The sequence below is a fragment of the Crotalus tigris genome, unplaced genomic scaffold (assembly GCF_016545835.1).
Source record: "Crotalus tigris isolate CLP2741 ecotype Arizona unplaced genomic scaffold, ASM1654583v1 scf7180000018777.2418813, whole genome shotgun sequence".
NCBI lineage: Eukaryota > Metazoa > Chordata > Lepidosauria > Squamata > Viperidae > Crotalus > Crotalus tigris.
Window position 1 is genome coordinate 1,523,596 of NW_024097195.1, and position 21,012 is coordinate 1,544,607.

Sequence of the window (21,012 nt, forward strand, 5' to 3'; positions counted from 1 at the left end):
CCGTGAAATGGTCGATCGACCCCAAATGAGGTTGTGACCTATAGGTTGAGAACCGCTGTATTAAAGGAATTACCCAATTAAAATGAGTCAGAGGGGAAGCTTTTTTCTTGACAGCTGTTTGCTGATATTTTCAAGGTATTTACAAGTACATCTCTATCATTTTCCAGGTACAGAAATCAGTGGCCTTGTTGGATCTTTCATTTTCCACTTTTTGAAGGTAGCACCTCAAAACAACAGCACACAAAATAAAGTCATGGCAGCTGATCCTAAAAGTTGGGCAGATTCATATGTATGTACAGTAATCAAATGCATACAAAGAAATTAAAGAAGATAGGGAAGTCACCACTAGAACTGAGAACATATTGTACATATCATAACAGGAAAAAAAGAGCAAACATTGTGATATACATATTTTTCTATTGCCTTGAAGTACATATTTGATAACTGAATCATGCTTGATCCCTTTATATTAAAAGAAATGAATAGCTTTTATTCAGCAAAGATAACATTGGGGAGAGAAAAAAAATATTTCTTTGGATAAACACATTACATTTTTTATCATATCTCATAAGATAGCACATGACATTTAGGAAGTATTTAGGAGAAATGAAAACAATTCTTTTTAAGACATTTCAGTTACTATCAATCATATTTTAGCAAAACCAACCATCACACTTAGTTTCTTGTCCACTGCTATCTTCTAGCATATAAATTACAGTCCCAAAATGAGAAAACCAGCATGTGTGATAGAATGTCTAAGAAGACACTCCAGTGTTTTGTGATTTAATTTATAGGAAATTTGCAAAGATTTCCTGACCAACTTCACAAACATAACTCAAGTTCTGAAAGTTGCTACTCTACCATCCAGTGTGTGTGTGTGTATATAGTAACTCAAAATTACCTTCTTCATTGTCTAAAGAGAGCAGATATGCAGGATCTTTTTCTTGTGCAAAAAAGGCTGAAGCATTTTCTTTAAAGAGATGACATTCTGAAGAGCTCAAATAAACACCTTCCCAATTTGCTGAACTATAAGAGGGAGGAAAGGGTATGGAACAATCAGACGTGCAACATTCTGTTATTATAATCAATCTCAGTAAAAAAATAGTGGAACTGATTTCCTGATCTAGTTTAGTGGAACTAATACCAACTCACTCTGATTCTTATATATGTGAACATCAGAGCTCTCACTCGGTTCAACTAACATGAGAAAAAAACATAAATGCTCAGGATGTTCAAAACATTTCATGCATAAGTTCCATGCAAGGAACAATCCTTTCAGGTGAACCATGTCTGGATCCAAGTACAGGTGTTCCATGTGGACCCAGACCCAAGATATGAATGTTACGGTAAGGATACTTTGAAAGGTGGTGAAAAATACAGCTGAAAACATCACTGTTGGTTGCAATTTTGAGGAGATAGGGAAAATTTGTGGGAAGAATGGGACGAGGTTAAGAGATTTTGATATTTGTCTTGGTTGACAGAAATAGGGAAATGAAGTTACTGAGAAAATGGGGGAGGCCGAATTGATGATGGCTCAGAGGATGGTGAGGATGAAGAGGCTGAGAAAAAGTGGGAATATATTTGTGGGTATTGTTGCCCAGGCTGTATAGAAGAGAGACATGCAGCAGTCTTGCCTATCACAAGACCTCTCTGAAATTTCCCACAGTTGAAACTCAGAACAACTGAAATGATACAGGTTCATTTCAGCCAAAATTCTGAGCTACAATTTAATTGTAACATGTGCAGAACAAAACGTACTTTCTACTTCATACACAGCTCTAATAAAGGCATGATGGACTTGTAAAAAATGGGATAACATTTCCTGGGAAATTCAGTGACAAAATTGGTGCAGAGTTTCCAACAAGCTTTTTTTTAAAAAAAAAAAAATCATTGCAATCACTTGTTCAGACACAGATTACTTGCATAACATTCTCAAAGTTCTCAGGAATTCCTTGCCGGAGCAAATGGTTTATGCCCTGTCTTTCCAAACTCTCCAGTGACACTGCCTAATATACTAACTTACACACTCCCTTGTAGCTTAATGAGTTACAAAACACAAAAATAAAAGAAATACATGTAATTAATGTATTTACAGTTTTAAACGGTAAAAAAACCACCCCTCTTGAGGTTAATGAGTAAGTGATATCAAACTAGGAGCAACTAAGGAGAAGATTGACACTAGTTTGTGTGAGTGTGTATGTGTGTGTGTATCTATGTATATGTATGTATGTATATGTAGATTTATTTCAGGGTTGGGGAAAAGGGTATTTTTAAGGTGGAAATGGATGTGTTGTGCTTCTGGTATCTTTAGCTTCAATTCACCTGCTCACTGAAAGCTAAAAATCATGTTGCAGAAACTTGACAATTTTGCTCCAAGGATGACCTCAGGGTATTTAGCATCATACATAAATACTTCCCCATCCCATTGTTCCCTTCTGCAAAGTGCAGAGAAGGCCTAAGAAACAGTAGGATTAAGGCAAGTAAGACCTGATGTAAAAAAAAATAGAATGAAATGTATATTGCACCCAGCCTTTGACTATACCATTTTTTTCTTTCTATCTTTGTTTCTACCATACCCATAGACCAGGCATGTCAAACTGCTGGCCCGTGGGCCGGATGCGTCATGCCAAAACTGCGCCTACCCCATTGCTGGCAATGGGGAAAAAGTCCCAATACATCGCGTGACATCACATGACATTGTGAGTTTGACATGCCTTTAAGAACAGTCTCTTGTTCTTAAACTCATTTCTCACTTTTTGAAGGTTTCATCAACTGCATTCCACCATAACATTCTCAGTGGGTTTTTTTCTTCAAATTCCTTCCTTCCTATATTTCTTTTATGATTTGGCCCACATTTCTTCTTTATTGAACCAAAACAGTTCAATGTATTTCCTTATTATTGGTTACTAACTTTTGTATTCAATCCAATTCCTTTAGCACCCAATTCATCCTTGATCTGTCTTCCCTTGTTTTATCAGGCACTCTCCTCAATAACCCATTCCCTCTACATTCAACTTTTAGGCTTTTTTAGACACGCCCAATTCTCAGTTCTATATAGCCAAGGTGTTAGCTCTTCACTCTGTTGAACACCTAATTACCATAGTACTATCGTATGTCTAAGGATACTTACCCCTGTAGTATGGCTGTATTACTGTTATCCTTCTCATTTTTTTCTACTACCTTCTCCAATTGGTATCTTATGAGTATATTACTTTGTTGTTTGCATGTACACTGAGAGTTTATGCATCAGAGACAAATTCCTTTTGTGTCCAATCACACTTGGCCAATAAAGCTATTCTATTCTATTCTATTCTATTCTATTCTATTCTATTCTATTCTATTCTATTCTATTCTATTGTCAAGTGGACAGAAGCCTGCTTTTATATGCAGCCATTTCCTGTTCTTTCAACAAACATTAATGTAGTCCACTCACTAACCTCTATGAATATTTTGGGGCCTTAACAAATTACACTTTTTCTTTCTACCCATTCATTCATGTAGTAAAAGGGTGTAGCTTCACACCCTTTTAAAAAACAAATTGTAACACATTCACTCAGAATGTTGTTCAATTTTTGCCAAAATTCATTTTTAATTCTTCCATTATCACAAGCATAATATGCATGAACCTATGGACTCCAATTTGTAAATTTCTGATTTATTCTTTAAAATGTCATTCATGGTTAAAGCTAACCTTTTTTATTTAGTTTCTTTTATCATGGTTTCACAAGCACACAACATATATTTTTTGCCCTTTCATTTAATGAGTTTTTCTTTCATGTGCTTTTCCTTTTGTTTCATGTGTCACACTCCTCAGCATTTACATATATTACTAATTGTAATATTTCATATGCCATGCTCATCACTATAGAGCTCATAGATAGTAACCTCTACTGCCCATCATCGCTTTGGGTTCACAAAATGTCTTTCAACAAGATACAGGACTATATTACTCCCAGTGTAAATCCCCATGCCATATGCATCGTTCCCAGGAAATGGAAAAAACAGTATCAGTCTGTTTGTGCCAATATGCTACAAATGCAACACAAGTCCAATTATTTTACCACATGCATGCTCAGGCTATGCTATGTAAGCTAAAATGAACTAAAATTAAAATCATTTGGTTGTTTTTGAGAGCATTGTCACTCAGAAAGACATTTAAAAAGGAAATATTCTATTTACACACATACAATCAAGAAGTAAGTATTACAGGCAAAACTTCATGGAGTATTTCATATGTCAAAACAACCTTGAATTGACAGTCCCAGGATCAGGCATCATCTCAGGCTGATGCATTATCCTACTTTGGGGAAAAGATCAAATAATCCTAAATCAATGCAAAGAAGGAGAAAGAGATTCTGTTTAAGAAGAGAAGTTGAGATGAATGAAATTCTCATTTGTAGTGCACTCAATCAAATGCCCTTCTTGAACTGCAGCCTTTCTGCTCAACTGATCATTAGCTTTTAAACTGAGTAAATTTTGACAAGTCTTCCTATTTTTAAAGAGAAGCCTTCTGTTTTAGGGACCCTAAATAAACCTCTTGCTGAGTCCTATGAGCTGCAATTAATTTGCTCCATTATCTACCAACATTTTCTTTATGGGCTTACCAAATTTAAATAAACCAAGTGGCAAATCTTAATAATCACAAATATAATGTGACCTAGAATCATTTCCTTTCAAACAATAATTACATCATGCATTGCAATGTAATGCATGAATGCTACCTGACACTCAGTATTGATTTAAAAAATGTAGGGGTGCACAGGTACACCCAGTCCTACATTTTCCTCTGGTTAGAAAACTGTTAAAGACTTCATTTATCAAGTTTATCAAGACATACATTCTGGGAACCAATCTGGCAGATCGCAATAAATGGCCATCTGCAACCCTATCTTCCGTTGACTTAATCTGTTGATGTGAATGAGAATAGTGACCCCCAAAGCTATTTGCAGATGGAAGTTCCTGTAATTTATTACTAAAGGAATCTTGTGTCTAGTAATAGGTTTCTTCTTTCCCCAAAAAATTTTTAACAAACCATTGACCAGGCAGCGGAATTCTCACCATCTCACTTTCTCAGGTCACCCATAAGCACTTCAAGATTTATGTGAAAAAGAAATAGTGCTGCTATTTTAGGTGGTGGTGTTTTCTTAAGCAGAGCATCTCTGATCGAGATTTATTCCACTGGGGCATAGAAGGGCCTCCGCTTTGAGAGAGCTTGGTATGAACTGGGTCACACAAAGGCAATTAAAAGTCGTAAAGCAGATGTATCGTGTCTCCGTTCAATCTCTTTGGTTTCTGTCAAGAGGTGAAATCATTGCATGGTACTCGCTGGTGCGTTTTTTTTTTTTCATTCCAGAAGTAGAAACTCTGTAAACAAGGAGGAGGGAGACACTTCCTGATGTACTACAATGCAGAGCTAAAGCTCAGCGTTAATTTTAGCAATGGATTTCTGGGTCAGCTAGTCTTCTTAATCAAAGTATGATGCTATAAGGCATGGATGGGAAGGCTTCTGAGCTCAGGATTATCAGAGTTATGTAATCACTACAATTCAGCATTCCTAAACGGGAGCGAAGCCTATTTAGGAGAGAAGGCACTGAAAATCTTACAATATTAAAACATGTCTTTCCTCCGGATTGTGAAAATATAATTGACAACACCAGAAAATAATAATATAGGGCACTTCAGTTCCACTAGGCTTCCGGTGTCCTCCACATACGTTCTAAATTTACTGTGCTTCTGATGGCTTGGATCATAAGAACATGAGAAAAAGCCTATCATCTAATCAAACATTCTGTGTTGTATTGTGGTCAACCAGATGGTCTGGAAGCTCATAAGACATAAGTGTGACAGCCTTCTTCTATTGTTGCATTCTGCAAAACTGGTGATATTTAAAATATGCTACCTTTGATCCAGGTGGCCATTTTCAGCTATCAAGACTAATAAAAATTGATAGCTACACCTACCATTAATTTGTCTAGTTTAAAACAATCCACTGGGTGGTCATCCCCACATCAGATAAAAGTTTATTTATGCATTGTGTAAAGAAGATCTTTTATCAGTCTGGAATCTCTCCATATAAGCTTCAGTGGGTAGCTCTGGGCTGTATAGCAAGAGAAGAAAAAACAATTCTATTCACATTTCCTATGCCATGCCTAATTTTATATGCATGCATTAGATCTTTCCTCTAATCTACTTTTTTCTAAGTCTCTCATGCCCTTGCCTTTCTTCATATGGGACTGCTACAATCTCTAATCATTTCTGTTATCTTCTTCTGCATCTTTTTCTGCCATTCTAGATCAGGGCTTTTCAACCTTTTCACCCATTGTACCACTTTTAGGATATGGCAATATCCGAGTACCACCAGTCGCCTAGCAAGGTGTCAAAAACGTGATGACCCAAAAAAAAAAAAGTGATAAAGTACAGGTAGTCCTTGACTTACAACAGTTCACTTAGTGACTGTTCAAAGTTACAATGGCACTGAAAAAAGTGCCCCCCAAGCCACAGCCAAGCAAGACACCTGCCTGCCCACTCGGTAGTGTTCTTCCTCCTGTCTGAGGTTTTCATTGTTCTGAGCATTTCTGTTGAGGATTGGCAGCGGGGGTGGGGTGGGGGGGGTGTTTGGTTTTTATTCCCGTCTACTGGGTGGTTGCAGCAGGTGTTGGTCACTTCACATGACCCTGGGACACTGTGACCGTCATAAATATGGATCAGTTGCCAAGCATCTGAATGTAAATCACAAGACCCTGGAGAGGCTGCAACATTCCAGCTGATCAGCGCTTCTTCTGGGCTCAGCAGAAGTGCCAGGATCAGTGCTTTTTTCCAGCTGATTGGTGCTTCAGGGCTCAGCAGAAGCACCAGGATCAGTGCCGAGCTCCAGCTAGAGCCTGGCACTGATCCTGGCACTTCCGCTGTGCCTTGACAGCCCTGCAGCTCCAGCCATCTCTTACTCAGGCTTGTGCGGTGCTGCCACCGGTTCAGCTCATTCCCCTCCCCCTCCTACCACTTTTCTAGGATGGTCGCGTACCATTTGCCAGGCGCCAATGTACCACAGGTGGTACCCATACCACTGGTTGAAAAGCCCTGTTCTAGATCACCTTCAAAAGTACACCAAGTGTATTATTAAAATACATGAGATCATAACAATTTTGGCAGTTTTGTTTTAAGAATAACAGAGATGGAAGGGACCTTGGAGATCTTCTAGTCCAATCCCCTGCTCAGGCAGGAAAGCCTATACCATTTCAGACAAATGGTTGTCCAATCTCTTCTTAAAAACTTCCAGTGTCAGGAGCATTCACAACTTCTGGAGACAGGTCGTTCCACTCATTCATTGTTCTAACAGTCAGGAAGTTTCTCCTTAGTTCTAGGTTGCTTCTCTCCTTGATTAGTTTCCATCTGTTGTTTCTTGTCTTGCCTTCAGGTACTTTGGAGAATAGCTTAACTCTTTGTGGCAACCCCTGAGATATTGGAACACTGCTAACACTGCAATTACTGTATACATGTATAATTATTTCTTTTTTATGTCCGTGACTTTATGTCAGTATTAGTTCCTGGCAATTGTCTGGACAAGTTCCTGCAGTTTTCTTAGTAAGGTTTTTCAGAAGTGGTCTGCATTGCCTGCTTCCTAAGACTGAAAAGGATGAGGTTAAGAACAAACCCCAAGTTATACAAAGCATTTATATAAAATAAACTTTCTTCAATGTCATTTTTTTCAAATAAATAGAAAACCTAACAATAAGATAATCTTAGTGTTCTCAAAATTCCAAAATAGAGATAGACTGGATAGTACTTAGATAGCAGACAATCAGAAAATATCTTGACTAGACTAGGAAGTTGAAAAAGCATCCTGGAAGTTAATGGAAGCCATTTCCATATTGTAACTGAAAAAAACCACATGGATATGTCTGTGAAGACATCATGGAGCTGAGCTCGACTTGAAGGCCTTAAAAAAAAACCACTAAGCTTTTTTATACATAAACTTTTCAACCGAAAGACAAATTGTTTAACACACTTGGGAATGTTTTTGTTGTTATTTTTAAACTCAGTTTGCCAACACTAACATAGTTTGCAAGTACATCTAAAATTAATAGACTTTGCAAGCGGGAAAGGAAGTGGAAATAGATTACAACATCCCAAATATACTGATACTAAGCACAGAGTAGGGTTTTTTTAATGCCAAAAAGCAGGCTGGGGAGGAGGGAATATGACCTGGATGTTGGAGAACTTAAAAAGCATTGCTTCACTGTTTAATTTTGTTCCTCTCTGGCGCATGCATGCTTTCTTTCAGTTCACTGGCTAGGCATTTGGACACAGATGTTGACTGTCTCCATATCAGTGATAATGACCTAGTCTTCCAGTGATTTAGTAAGACAATTCTATACAACCACTCATCCAGTAAAGCTCTTATCCCTTAAAGGTAATTTCCATCACAACATCTCAAAGAATCAACAATATGGCAAATTGTACTTGATAGACTTTCTTGCATAATGTCCAGCACTGTTATCTTATCCAGAGGCGATTTCCCACAAATTAACATGGCATTTCAGGAGAAAGAAAAGGCAATTGAATCACTAGTGTTTCCTTTTCCAGTTAGCTATTAAGTCTTTTATGAGAATCTCAATAAGGTGAGATGTATTTATAAATTAATTATTTAAAGTGTTTAATTCCTTTAAAAGTAGCTGGCCATCAAGGAAATTTTATTGAATATTTTTTTTTCAAAAAGCATGGTTAATTATTAGACCACAGAAATGCTTAACCTTGAAAGCACTGAATGGTTTTCATAAAGGTATTATTACTTCCTATTTTTATAAGAAAAATTCCTGTAATAAGTATTAATTTAAACCAGCAGAAGGGAATATCTGTAGCTCAGGGTTGGAAAAAGAGGTCCTTGGTGTTCTCTGAACTTGGTTGTTTCATTACCTGGCTAAATAACATCTTCATTGTTAGAAAGGAGCAGGGTTTGTTCTCTATTTATATCCTGTAGTTTGTCCTGCCAAAATAATTTAATCTGCTATAACTATAACAGTAAGCGCGCACTGCACAAGTTTCATAAATACAGTAACCATTCCTAGAACTGATACAAATACTATAGACAATTTTCATGTTTGTTTGTGTTTGATCCCCCAAAATAATCAGTATGATCTGTTTAGTTATTTTAAATATTCTTCTTTTTCCCATGCCTATATATCTTCTGTCACTGTCACTAGCATACTAATCATTTCCTTGATAAAGGTCACTTTATCCCTGCTTTGTCTTCAGCTGCAGAGGTTGTTACTTTTCTTATATATATTTCCATTCCATCCAAATGTGATTTTGGTTGGGAATATTGAAGGTTTTTTTTCTGACTTTAATTTATACAGGTACATCTCACCCATGTAATATAGAAACAGTTAACACATTTCACTTTAACAATGTGATTTTTATATCTATAATAGTATCTTAGAAAGAAAATTAAGAATTTCCTTTTGTTATGACACAATATTTTCTACCCCCCAGGACAGAGAATTTGTGGGTCCAATGCAACATCTGGTCTAGGGTGCTCTACCCACAGCCCTAGATCCAGATGAATTCTTGAAAACTGAGATGTTAAACAACATACTAAGAATGGAACACCTGTAGTACTTGGACAAAAATATATTGGATACAAAATCCAAATATTACTTTTACTTAAAAAATACAGTCTTCTTTAAAATGATTAGTTCTTAAATGCTATTTTCTTTGCTTTCTGTTCTGTATTCTTCTACTGTACTGAAGTGATCTATTAGTTATGTTTCAGATGCAGAACAAAAAGTCCCACACTTTGACAGAATCTTCCTGCTTCTAAAAATGATACATTGGCGTCCTTTTATTTTTACAGCTTTTCCTGTCTTTTAGTCAATTAATTTAAACAGTAGTGGATATATCTATTAATTCAAGTATCTTGAGCTTCCTCAATAGTTTTTGGTGATGGATTTTTTCTTAAGTGCAAATATACCATGTCGTCTGAATATCTATATTGTCCAATAATTGTCAAATAATGCCTATTTTCTCTTTCCTCTTTCCCTCTCTCCGATAATGGCAAGCAACAAATGAGGTTAAAGGAGGGCAATCTCTGGTGTGCTGCTTGACCCTCCTCACAGTAGTAACACTAGACCTGGGTGGTGTTGGTGATCTTGGTTTTGATGACAAGATCTAGCCTGGGCTATAGCAACAGGGCTGAGCAGGAACCAGAAAGGCTGGTGGCAGCTGAAGAGCTGGATGGCCATTAAAATATTGTAAGGATGATCAAATGAAAGAGGTCATTGATGAGGACTAATATTTTTATATCTAAATGCACTGAAAAAAGGAACATGTAACAACCAACACGAAATGAAGTGTGCTCAGCAAACTATACAGACTAAAGTTAATACAATATCCTTCCATCGGACTCTCTTAGCAGCTTATTGAGGTCTAGAAAAATCATGAAGAGCATCTATCTCTTTATTGCTGCTGTCCACATCACAGTGACTTGGGACACCAAATGCACAGCAACCATCCTTTCTACTCTTTCCTAGGAACGTGTGTTGTTTTAACTGACCTGCATTAAATTAAGTCTTTATTTAAGGCATTTTGGATAAGTTACCTAACCAATGTTGTTTCTAAGGAAGATTCTTGTCAAAATGCTACAACACAGCTTTTCATTTATCTTAATTCTGAGGACACAATTTTCTCAGACCCACAGTATATACACACAGTATAGCAGATTAAGTACCTATTGCTTCAACATTAAATATCTTGGTGAAAATTTCTGACTTCAAAGGAATATAGAAGCGTTCAAAGGAATACAGAAGGGACTGCCACAAAAGAGAGGGGGGTCAACTTATTTTCCAAAGAGGGCAGGACAAGAAACAATGGATGGAAATTAATCAAGGAGAGAAGCAACCTGGAATTAAGGATAAATTTCCTAACAGTGATGACAATTAACCAATGGAACAGCTTGCCTTCAGACTTTGTGGGTGCTTTATCACTGGAGGTTTTTAAGAAGAGACAGGACAGCCACTTGTATGAAATAGTATAGGGTCTCCTGCTTGAGCAGAGGGTTGGAATAGAAGACCTCCAAGGTCCCTTCCAGCTTTATTCTATTTCACCAATTCTATTCTACATATTTACCTCACACTATCATTGTTTGCTTAGTCCCCTATCTCACTCATATACATACATCACGCCTAGGTGGTTTGGTTGTATTTTTTACCAGAGTTTCCAGATTGTATGATAAATAACTGAGTGGGGTAGAAGTTTCTGTAGCTCTTTGTTGTCATCTAGTAATCTCTGGATTTTTGCAGCCCAAATACTGCAATCAGCCAGCATCTTATGATTGGACAGGAATAATGCAATTTCTGAACTGCTGAAAAGCCCTTATGTAGAAAAGTCCTAACTCAGTTTGTGCATTGATCTCTGCTACTGAGTCTTGTTCATGGCAATTTGCTACATGTGAGGCTACCTTGAAAAATATATGGAAGTTGTACTTGGTGCAAAATATATAGCAACAATTAAGCCACTAAGTAGTTGAAGGCACAAGGATGGTCTTGAGCACCATGTTTTTTATTATTATTTGTTTATGGCTGGTCACATAGTCAGCCAGATATTTAGACTGGATTTGACATTTTATTCATCTCAAGGACCTGGAATAAGCCAGATGTTGTTGAGGGTGTTAAAGATATTGCTGCAGAATGTTCAAGTGAAACTGTCTTTTGCAATTATTATTATTTATTTTTGTGCACTTTTATTTATGATTATTTTGATGCTTTTATTCTTGCTCACAGTCACTTGTACAAGATAGGTGGCTTTATCAATTGAACAAATAAACTCTCCAGAAATCATACTTAGCTAAAAGATCTCCTTTGGACACTAATTGTTTGCTAAGCACAGTTTAAGGTATTGATGTAACATCAACTCCTTAACAACTTATGGCTTGATTTTATCTAAGGGACCATCTGTCAGGCTGATAAGATCTGCAAGAAAAGTTCTTTTGAAGATGTTATTGTCAAAAACCTTTTTTTTTTTTTTGGCATATAGGAGAACACATTTTCCTACTTTGCTTACAGATTAAATTAGCATTTAGAATCTCTTAACATTCAGAAAAACTGTGAAGATGTTATCAATTTTTTATCAAGCTTTTAATTGTTAACATTAATGCCAACTTTATTGTTGATTTCAATCTATGTTTTTAAACTTTCTACCTCTGTTTCTCTTTCTTAATTTAATTAGCTGACTTGAGTACTTGTCAGAGCAGAAAAACAGAACATAAATCCAATCAATGAATGAACAATGAGTGCTCAGTAATGCCAAAAACATTATGACATGTATAAAACTGCTGAGAAGTGTGTGTCCTATCTCTTGCTATTAAAGAAGAACTGACTGGCCCTAGTCCTAGAATCATATGTGTACTAAACAGGACCCTTTATACAGAAGACAAAAGTATCAGCAGCCTTTGAAAAACCATCCCAAAATTGGGAGGTTTTTTTTTTTTTTAAGAAAAAAAAACTTTATAAAATATTTGAAATTCTAGTACCAAATAAAAAAATTTAAAAAAATTATTTCAAGTTCTAGTACCATTTTACAAAGTCTTAGTAAGACCACACTTGGAATACTGCATTCAGTTCTAGTCACCACAATATTAAAAAAAGATGTTAAGACTCTGGAAAAAGTGCAAAGAGCAACAAGAATGATTAGTGGGCTGGAGGCTAAAACATACGAAGAAGAACGTTTGCAGGAATTGGGTATGTCTAATCCAAGGGTCTCAAATTTGGCCCTTTTATGACTTGTGGACTTCAACTCCCAGAAATCCTCAGCCAGGCACGTTGGCTGAGGAATTCTGGGAGTTGAAATCCACAAGTCATAAAAAGGCCAAGTTTGAAGACCCATGTAATAGATGGAGAATAGAAAACGATGACTTCTTCCTGTATTCTGTATATAGCTGTTCCTAAATTCTACAAACCTTCATCCACCTTCCCTCTGAAATATTTATTCAAACTACGGTATTTCTTCCATGCAAAACACAAAAGGCATCTCCCATTATGCATTTACTGAAGGCTTTCTAAAGTTGACCAAGGGACAGGGAACCCAAGAGTGAACTAATCTTTAATCACCAGCAGAAGCAGCAGAAGCAGCAGATGTAGTGCATATAAACAGGTGATAAAAGCAGATAAGAAAGATGACAAAAATTACAAAAATAAAAAAACACTGCTGTAAAGATTTATGGAGCAGCTAAAGGAGAGCTAAATAAATGATAACAGTCACTGATAAAAAGAAACGGGGCATCAGCCATATAAACACTTGGGTGGAACTTCAATGCTTCTGTGTGTTACTATGACACTGATTTGTTTATGCCAGCATTGACCTTGGACTCCAGGAGAAGTATATTAACCATCTCTGTGTCTTTTGTGTTGTTTTACTCCTCAAGTTGTGCAGGGCCCTGATGAATGGCCTTTGCCAAAAGTCAAGTTATTCTTGACTGGATGCAGATGGCCTAGTTAAAAAATGAATACTTGCCAGCAGACTTCACTTTTTATCAGTTGTAAAAGTTCAGCAGGGACTAGATTTCCTCATTTCTGGCCAGAAAATCCCCAGACTTCATTTTCAGCACCAGATCTCATATTGTCCTGACGGATTCTTGCAATGGAGCTCAGATAAATAAGCTTACATACAAGCAATTTATGGCAGTTTGGCGCATGGTACAGTATTTCCACATGCAGCTTGAGTTCTGCCTGGAACAGATATCAGGAATATATAGAGCTAGGCAAGTTAGACTGTTGTTTGTCCTGCAGTGTCACAAATCACAGTTCGAAGGGAAGTCAGCAACAGATTTGCCCGGAACTCATGCATCTCGGTCAAAACGGACAAGAGATCAGTGCATTCAGTTACTGGGTACCTCTGCCCTCTCTGCAGATGTCAGACAAGGACTAATTAAAGGAGAGGTAGACTGAAACTGGAGTTCAGGGTTTCTTCTGATACCATCTGTTTCAGCCAAAGCAAGACTTTAGTCTTCTGAATGACTCTTCTGTATTATGTGGGAAAGAAATACTGGTTGTACTCCAAAACTCAGGGCAAAGTGAGTTTCAGGTTGTTCTATGAAAGGGGGAATAAATGAAGAGTAGATCTGGTGTCTAAATAGGGCTGAAGACTTTTGATATATTGCCGAGATTGCTTCCCATGTATTAATAGCATAATACCAAGTATTCTTTCACATTAAACATTTCAGTTTGCTGAAATGTTTGGAGGAGACTATGCAGTAATTAGTTTTGGATATAATTTTATCTTCCCCTCAGTTTAGGTTGGTATCTAACGTGACATTTAAGGGGGGAAAATGATTTAATCTTTAAAGGAAAAAATCCTCAGCAACAAGGAGCTCCCAAATATCTCAGTGAAATCTGAGCAGGTTTAAATTAATGAAAAATGCTGATCAAGCAGATCATTGAAGGAAAAAAATGGAAAATCTGTGTCGGGGAAGGGTGGACAGAAGTTCTCCATGTTGCAAAAATCACATGATGCTTTAGTATGCATTACATTGGGTTTTTTATGCATGTTATTTATAAATGGAGATGCATTGGCTCAGCAGTTAAAGACATTGAGCTTGTCAGCTAGAAAGCAGATCACTTGGGTCAGAGACTCAAGTGGTGTCTGGCAGGGTGAGCTCCTGTTACTTGCCTCAGCTCCTGCTTACCTATTATTTAGAAAGCATGCAAATGTGAATAGACAAATAGGTACCACTTCAATGGGAAGGTAACAGTATTCTGTGTGTCTCAGGGTATAGTCATGCTGCCCAGAGGACCACAGAAATGTATTTGGACAACACTGACTCCCTCAGCTTAGAAACGGAGATAAGCACCATTGCCTAGAGTCGGAAATGACTGAACAGGGGGCCTTTACCTTTAATCTATAGATGACAAAATAAACACCAAGGACAGTGGTTCTCAACCTGTGGGTCGGGACCCCATTTGGGGTCAAACGACCATTTCACGGGGGTCGCCAAACAACGCAGTCTGCCATTTTTTTCCCCTTTTCCTTAGCTGTGCTACTCCCTTTTATTCTATTGGCTTTTGAAAGCCAATAGAATAGACTCTCTTGAATAGAGTCTAATTCTATTGGCTTTCAAAAGCCAATAGGAATTGTCCAGGCTGTCTCTGCCCTGCTGAGCCTGCCAAAAGTCCCATTCTGCAAACGGTGCTGCACCAGTTGAGTAGTCCTCGACTTACAACCGGTTGAGTAGTCCTCGACTTACGACCGGTTGGGGGTCGCGGCATTAAAAAGATTGAGAACCACTGACCAAGGGTTTTAAATTCCAAGTTGCAGTAACTGGAAAGGGCACCTACTATATGTTTAGATGATATGAGTAATAATAAAGATCCCATAACCCATGGTTGAAGAGGTTTGTGTAATAGTAATAAGATGGTAGAACATTGAGCCAGTCTAAAAATTCAGGGGAACATCCCAAAAAAGTAGATGGAAGTTCATTTGTTCTTTTAAAAACAAGCAAGTGCCAGACTTTGTTATAAAAGAACAACAAAATATAGTGAGATCAGGCTCTGCCTAAGCCCTTCCATGGTTACAGGCTTAGGTAGACATATGCATTCTTGCAATCTCCCTACCATTGTTTTAGTATAACGTGAATGATTAGAGATAGATGTAAGAGAGGGGGGGAATAGATAAATGTTAGATATGGCTAAATCGATGGATTGATAGATAGGTGGACAGACAGATGGATGGATCGGAAGAGAGAGAGAGAAGATAGACAGATAGATAGAAGATAGATGATAGATAGATGTTAGCTAGCTAGATATGATATAGCACATTCTGAATGATTTAAGACATATCCCTAGCTACTTAAATCAGGATAATTCTTATTTTCAAACTCCCTGATATTTATTATATAATTCATTCCCTTGCCATTTATGCAGTTTTGAAGTGAATTAGAATGACTGATTTACATTAGACTTCCAATCTTGTTTCTGCTTATGTTCTTCCTATCAATAACTTTTATATACAAATTAATTACTCCTATTTTAATTGACATCTTTTTCAAAGGAGTCACCTTTCACAGCTCAACTCTAAATCTTAATGAAGGATGGGGAGGTGAAAACCAGACTAAAATATCTTACAGGAGTCTGATCCTGTACAGCAGGGGTGTCAAACTGCCGGCCCACAGGCCGGATGCATCATAGCGAAACCACATCCACCCCATTGTCAGCAATGGCAAAAAAGTCACAATACGTCACGACACATCATGTGATGTTGCGAGTTTAACACCACTGGTTTTGCCCCCCCCTATTGTTATAACATCAGTACTTTCACTGAATTCTGAAAAAGTTAGATTGAATGGTTAGTTATGATAAGACAGTCTTTGCCCAAATTTTGCTTTTTCTGGTTCTTTCTTTAAAAATCAAGTTCAAATGAACTTTTTCTTAAAATTTATACAAAGCAAGATGACTTTACTTAAGGTCATTGCTTAGATATTTTGTAGAATGATACAAGATTCATTGCTCTTTCACTTCCTTTTAAAATTATTTCACATTCAAGAAATCACAGGCATAAAATCCAATACAAGTCGTAACTGCTATTTCTATGCTTGCAAATAATCAGTTACTTTATCTCTAAGCTTTGTTTATTTTTGCATTCAGTGAAGTTGGATGCTTGCATTTTTTCCCAATGTTTTCATGTTTGTGAAAACATTAAGTCTCTTTTGCTCATATTACTAATTAAGCAATCCTTTTCAGCAATATGCAACTAAATAAAATACTTTGGGAGTGAGCCATCTAGTGGTTAAAAATTATTAGCCAAAAAGAATGGTTTCTGCTACACAACTATGATGTGCTTTCACCACAGAAATGTGTGAGTCATGTGAGCTGCAGATTTGAAGGGACTAGATTGAAGCTGACTGCTGGAATCAGAAAATAATGTAAATTTAGACTATGGAGTCTATTAATAAGTGAAGGAAAGATGGAAGCAGACAATTTACAATTACTTTCAAAAACAAACATCTGAATGACTTCTCTTGTAAAAACAGTTCCCCCTAAAAAACAACAACAACCAAGATACGTGTACTCCAAAAACCATACAATGTAAGGGTTTGGTTGCTCAAAGAGGACATGAGGACAAAAAGGAGGAATGTCCTCCATTTGCTGGACCTCTGGTAAACCTATTTACACTGAAATAATTCCAAGTGATCCTTAAGAAACTGCAATATGTTATTTATTTTGGAACCAAAGAAATGTATCACTTTAAAAACCCAAGTATATTTTAAATACCATGGAATTAAGCTAAAGTAAAGTTCTGTCATGAGCTATAGGAAGGATTTAACTCTTTTTCTCCTAATATGATCCAGGTCTGACTGGGTTCCTAGAACCAACATTTTATATGGTCTAACATTCATTTTCATCACTTTTTGGAAAAACAGTACAAGTAGCAGTTACCACAGGCCCATGTAGATTGCTCCTACAGAATTAAGAATCTAATTCCCTTTCCCCAATGCATAGCCATGTTAAAGTCTCAACCTGAAAAGGGAGGAGGAAGCATTTTACATGCATGTGTGCACGTGTGTGCATGTGAGCCCGCAAATAGGTGCGCGCTGCAAATGGGGCGGGGCTAGCACCAGCTGTGATACTCACTAGTCCTGCTCCATTCTTGTGTGGTGCCACGCCTTGTGTGGCGGCGGCTGCTTTTGCACCTTGCAGCGCCCGTTTTTGTGCCCCATGACGTGGCAGCGGCCTGTTTTTGCAGCCTGCAATGCAACGGTTGCCCGTTTCCACACCTTGCAGTGTGGTGGCGGCCCGTTTTTGTGCCCCAGAGTGCGGCGGCAGCCATTTTTGCACCCCACAGTGTGGTGGCAGTCCATTTTATGCCCAAGGAGCAGTGGTGGCCCATTTTTGCACCCCATGGCATGGCATCCTGTTTTTGTGCCCCATAGCCACATGCTAGCACAAGTAAGGAGGTCTGTGCTCACATGCATACACACTGGCCAGCCTGTCCCACGACCCGTTAGCTAGCAGGCCACAGACCACTACCAGGCCAGGGCCCACAGGTTCAGGACCCCTGCTCTAAAGTACTATGGAAGGATATATAAGTCTGTGCTATTGCCATTGCTATTGCTATCAAATCAATCTCAGCTCTTAGTGATTACCTAGCTAGGCAGTTTTCTAACAAGCTGTTTCCTCAACCTGACTCTTTGGATCTTCCAACGTTGCCTCCTTTGTTGTTCTAATTGAGTTCATCTGTCTTGCTGCTGGGGATTCTCTTTCCTTTTACCTTTACCAGCATTACAGTTCTCTTCACAAGAGAACTTGATCCCAATACAGTATGTCCAAATATAATTTAAGCCTGATCATGTATGCATCTTGAGTGAGAACTCTGGGTTGATTCAGTGATCCCTTTGTTTGTTTTAATGACTATCCATGGAATTTTCAGTGTCTTCTCCAAAGACCAAAATTCAAAAGCATCAATAATTCTTTCTGTCCTGTTGCCTCAATGTCCAGCTTTCGCTTCCTTGGGGTATCACAAGGAAAACTATTGTCTGCAGGACACCACCCCATAAGGAGGAACTACTTAAGGATCACCAAAAATAAAGAAGTGCATAATGAAAAAAGAGAACAAGTGAGCATACATACAATATGCACACCCCATTTTGTATTTGCAGTGCAGTTATAGAAATTACAATATCAATACGATGTAATTCTTACCACTATATGACTTTTGTCTCTGCTGTCTCAACCAATCATGAACTAACTTGTTAGGCCATTTCAGAGATTCTGCTCTTCAGTCTTATACATGGACTGAACATCTGACTTCAAGCAAAGGGATGACCTCTTACACTGAACAGGACACCTTAGAGTGGATCAAATAAGTCAAGATGGCACTTCGTCTCTTTTCACTCATGTAAAATGTAAGGGACTTGGTATGGTCTTATCCCTTTTTAGATATTAGAGAGAGGGAGGGACTTGGCACAATCACTGTTAGCAATCTGCCTTCCCTGTTGATGACTCTGCAGTCTTCAAATAGAAAACCATCTTCTGTAAAATAGGGCACATAACCATTCTGAAAATATTTGACATGAAGTAAAGATCACTGCCAACTTCTGACACCAATTGGGATGATTTATTTCACAAAAATACTGATTTAATATGTATCAAATGATAATGAAGCAGTAAGTTTTTAAATATTAATCATGTTGTGTTAGGGTTGAAGCAGTGAATGCCTACATACATCTGTTTTTGAAAAGACAGATTTTTTTTGCTCCTCCTTCTGAAGAATCTTGTATCTCAAGAAAGTGATGCATTCATACATCATATGAAAATGTGCTTAAGATTTTTTTAAGTCCAGTAGATGGGAAATCAAGCTAAATTGGAAAAACAGGCTTTGTGTTTGGCTCAGTGTTCAAATACTGAGATACAAATTTTAAAGGTCTGCATTATACTAAAAAAATGACATGTTTTAGTCAGAATAGAGCTGGAAGGGACCTTGGAAGTCTTCTAATCTAACCCCCTGTTCAAGCAGGAGACCCTACACCATTTCAAACAACTGGCTGTCCAGTCTCTCCTTAAAAACTTCCAGTGATGAAACACCCATAGTTTCTGAAGGCAAGCTGTTCCGCTGGTTAATTGTCCTCACTGTTAGGAAGTTTCTTTTTAGTTCCAGGTTGCTTCTCTCCTTGATTAGTTTCCATTCATTGTTTCTTGTCCTGCCTTCTGGTGCTTTGGAAAATAAGTTGGCCTGCTCTTCTTTGTGGCAGCCCTTTCTATATTCTTTTGAACACTTCTGTATTCCTTCGAAGTTAGAACTTTTGATCAAGATGTTTAATGTTGAAATAATGGGTACTTAACCTGGAGAATGGAATTAGGTTGTGTATTTGTATGCAGGTATGTAAATACTATCACAAGGGTTTTCTATCTATCTGGGCAATAGAATCTACCATACCACTAGTGTGTGTGAATGTCTTCTCCTCCCAATATTTCTTTCCATACATCTTATTTTTAGTTTTAGTTTTAGGGTTTTTTTTATTTTTAGATTGGGCCCATGAAGGCTGAGACCATCTGATTATTCATTTTTAATAGGGCTGATAATGCTGGCTGAAAAGTAGGAGGAAATAGCTTTAAATTGAAAAAAAAAGGTGTATGGTAAAAATGAATATGTGTGCATACACAGCCTACTTTTTCCAAATCTTTTTTTTTTTTTTTTGCCATTCTTGCTATGAGTTTCTCCAGAGGCATGCTGTCTTTTGACAGCAAAAGATAAAACTGACTGATACAAATGAGTCACAGTTCCCTTGAAATAGTGATTAAATTCCCAAGCAAGAAAGACGACTTGAAGAATTAACTGTTGTGTTATCCTAGAAGATGCAGCTGTACTCAATGAAGGGAATTAAGCCACTTCCCTTTAGTGCTTTTTGTCTTATATCTGAATATGGAAAAATTGAATGTTGTCATCATTTCTTTAAGGAAAAAAAATATGCAGGTTAAATTTAAGATAAAAAGAAATTAAAGCCATATGCCCAAGCATATCATAGCTGCTTGGTAAGATCCAATGGTTTGGCTGCAAATATATTTTCTCCTCATTTTTATACTTTACTACCTACAGCAAGAATATTCATGTCATAAAATTACTATGTAAAACATTTATCATATATGTATCAAGATAATTAAGTAGGTTAGAATATTGGCCAAAGTTGTTTGGGATAATGGAAGTTATAGCTTCCCAACTATCTAAACATCTAATAAACATCTAATAGGCAGGTTTGTATTGAATGTTCTCCATAAAAATGACTAGGAGATCTTGATCTATGCATTCTTTCTAAATCAAACTATAATGAAGAAATGTTACTAGGATAAAACACACCGTATATTCATTTTTCATGTGATAGCATGAATCACTAGAAGAATTTTGTAATGAAAATATATTTCTGATTAACAATGTAGAGCACACACCCAGTTTTATGAGGACTGTGGAATGAGGCTATGATTTTAAAGGGAATAAACTAAAATGCTTACCATGGCATAGCTACATTAAGTTTGT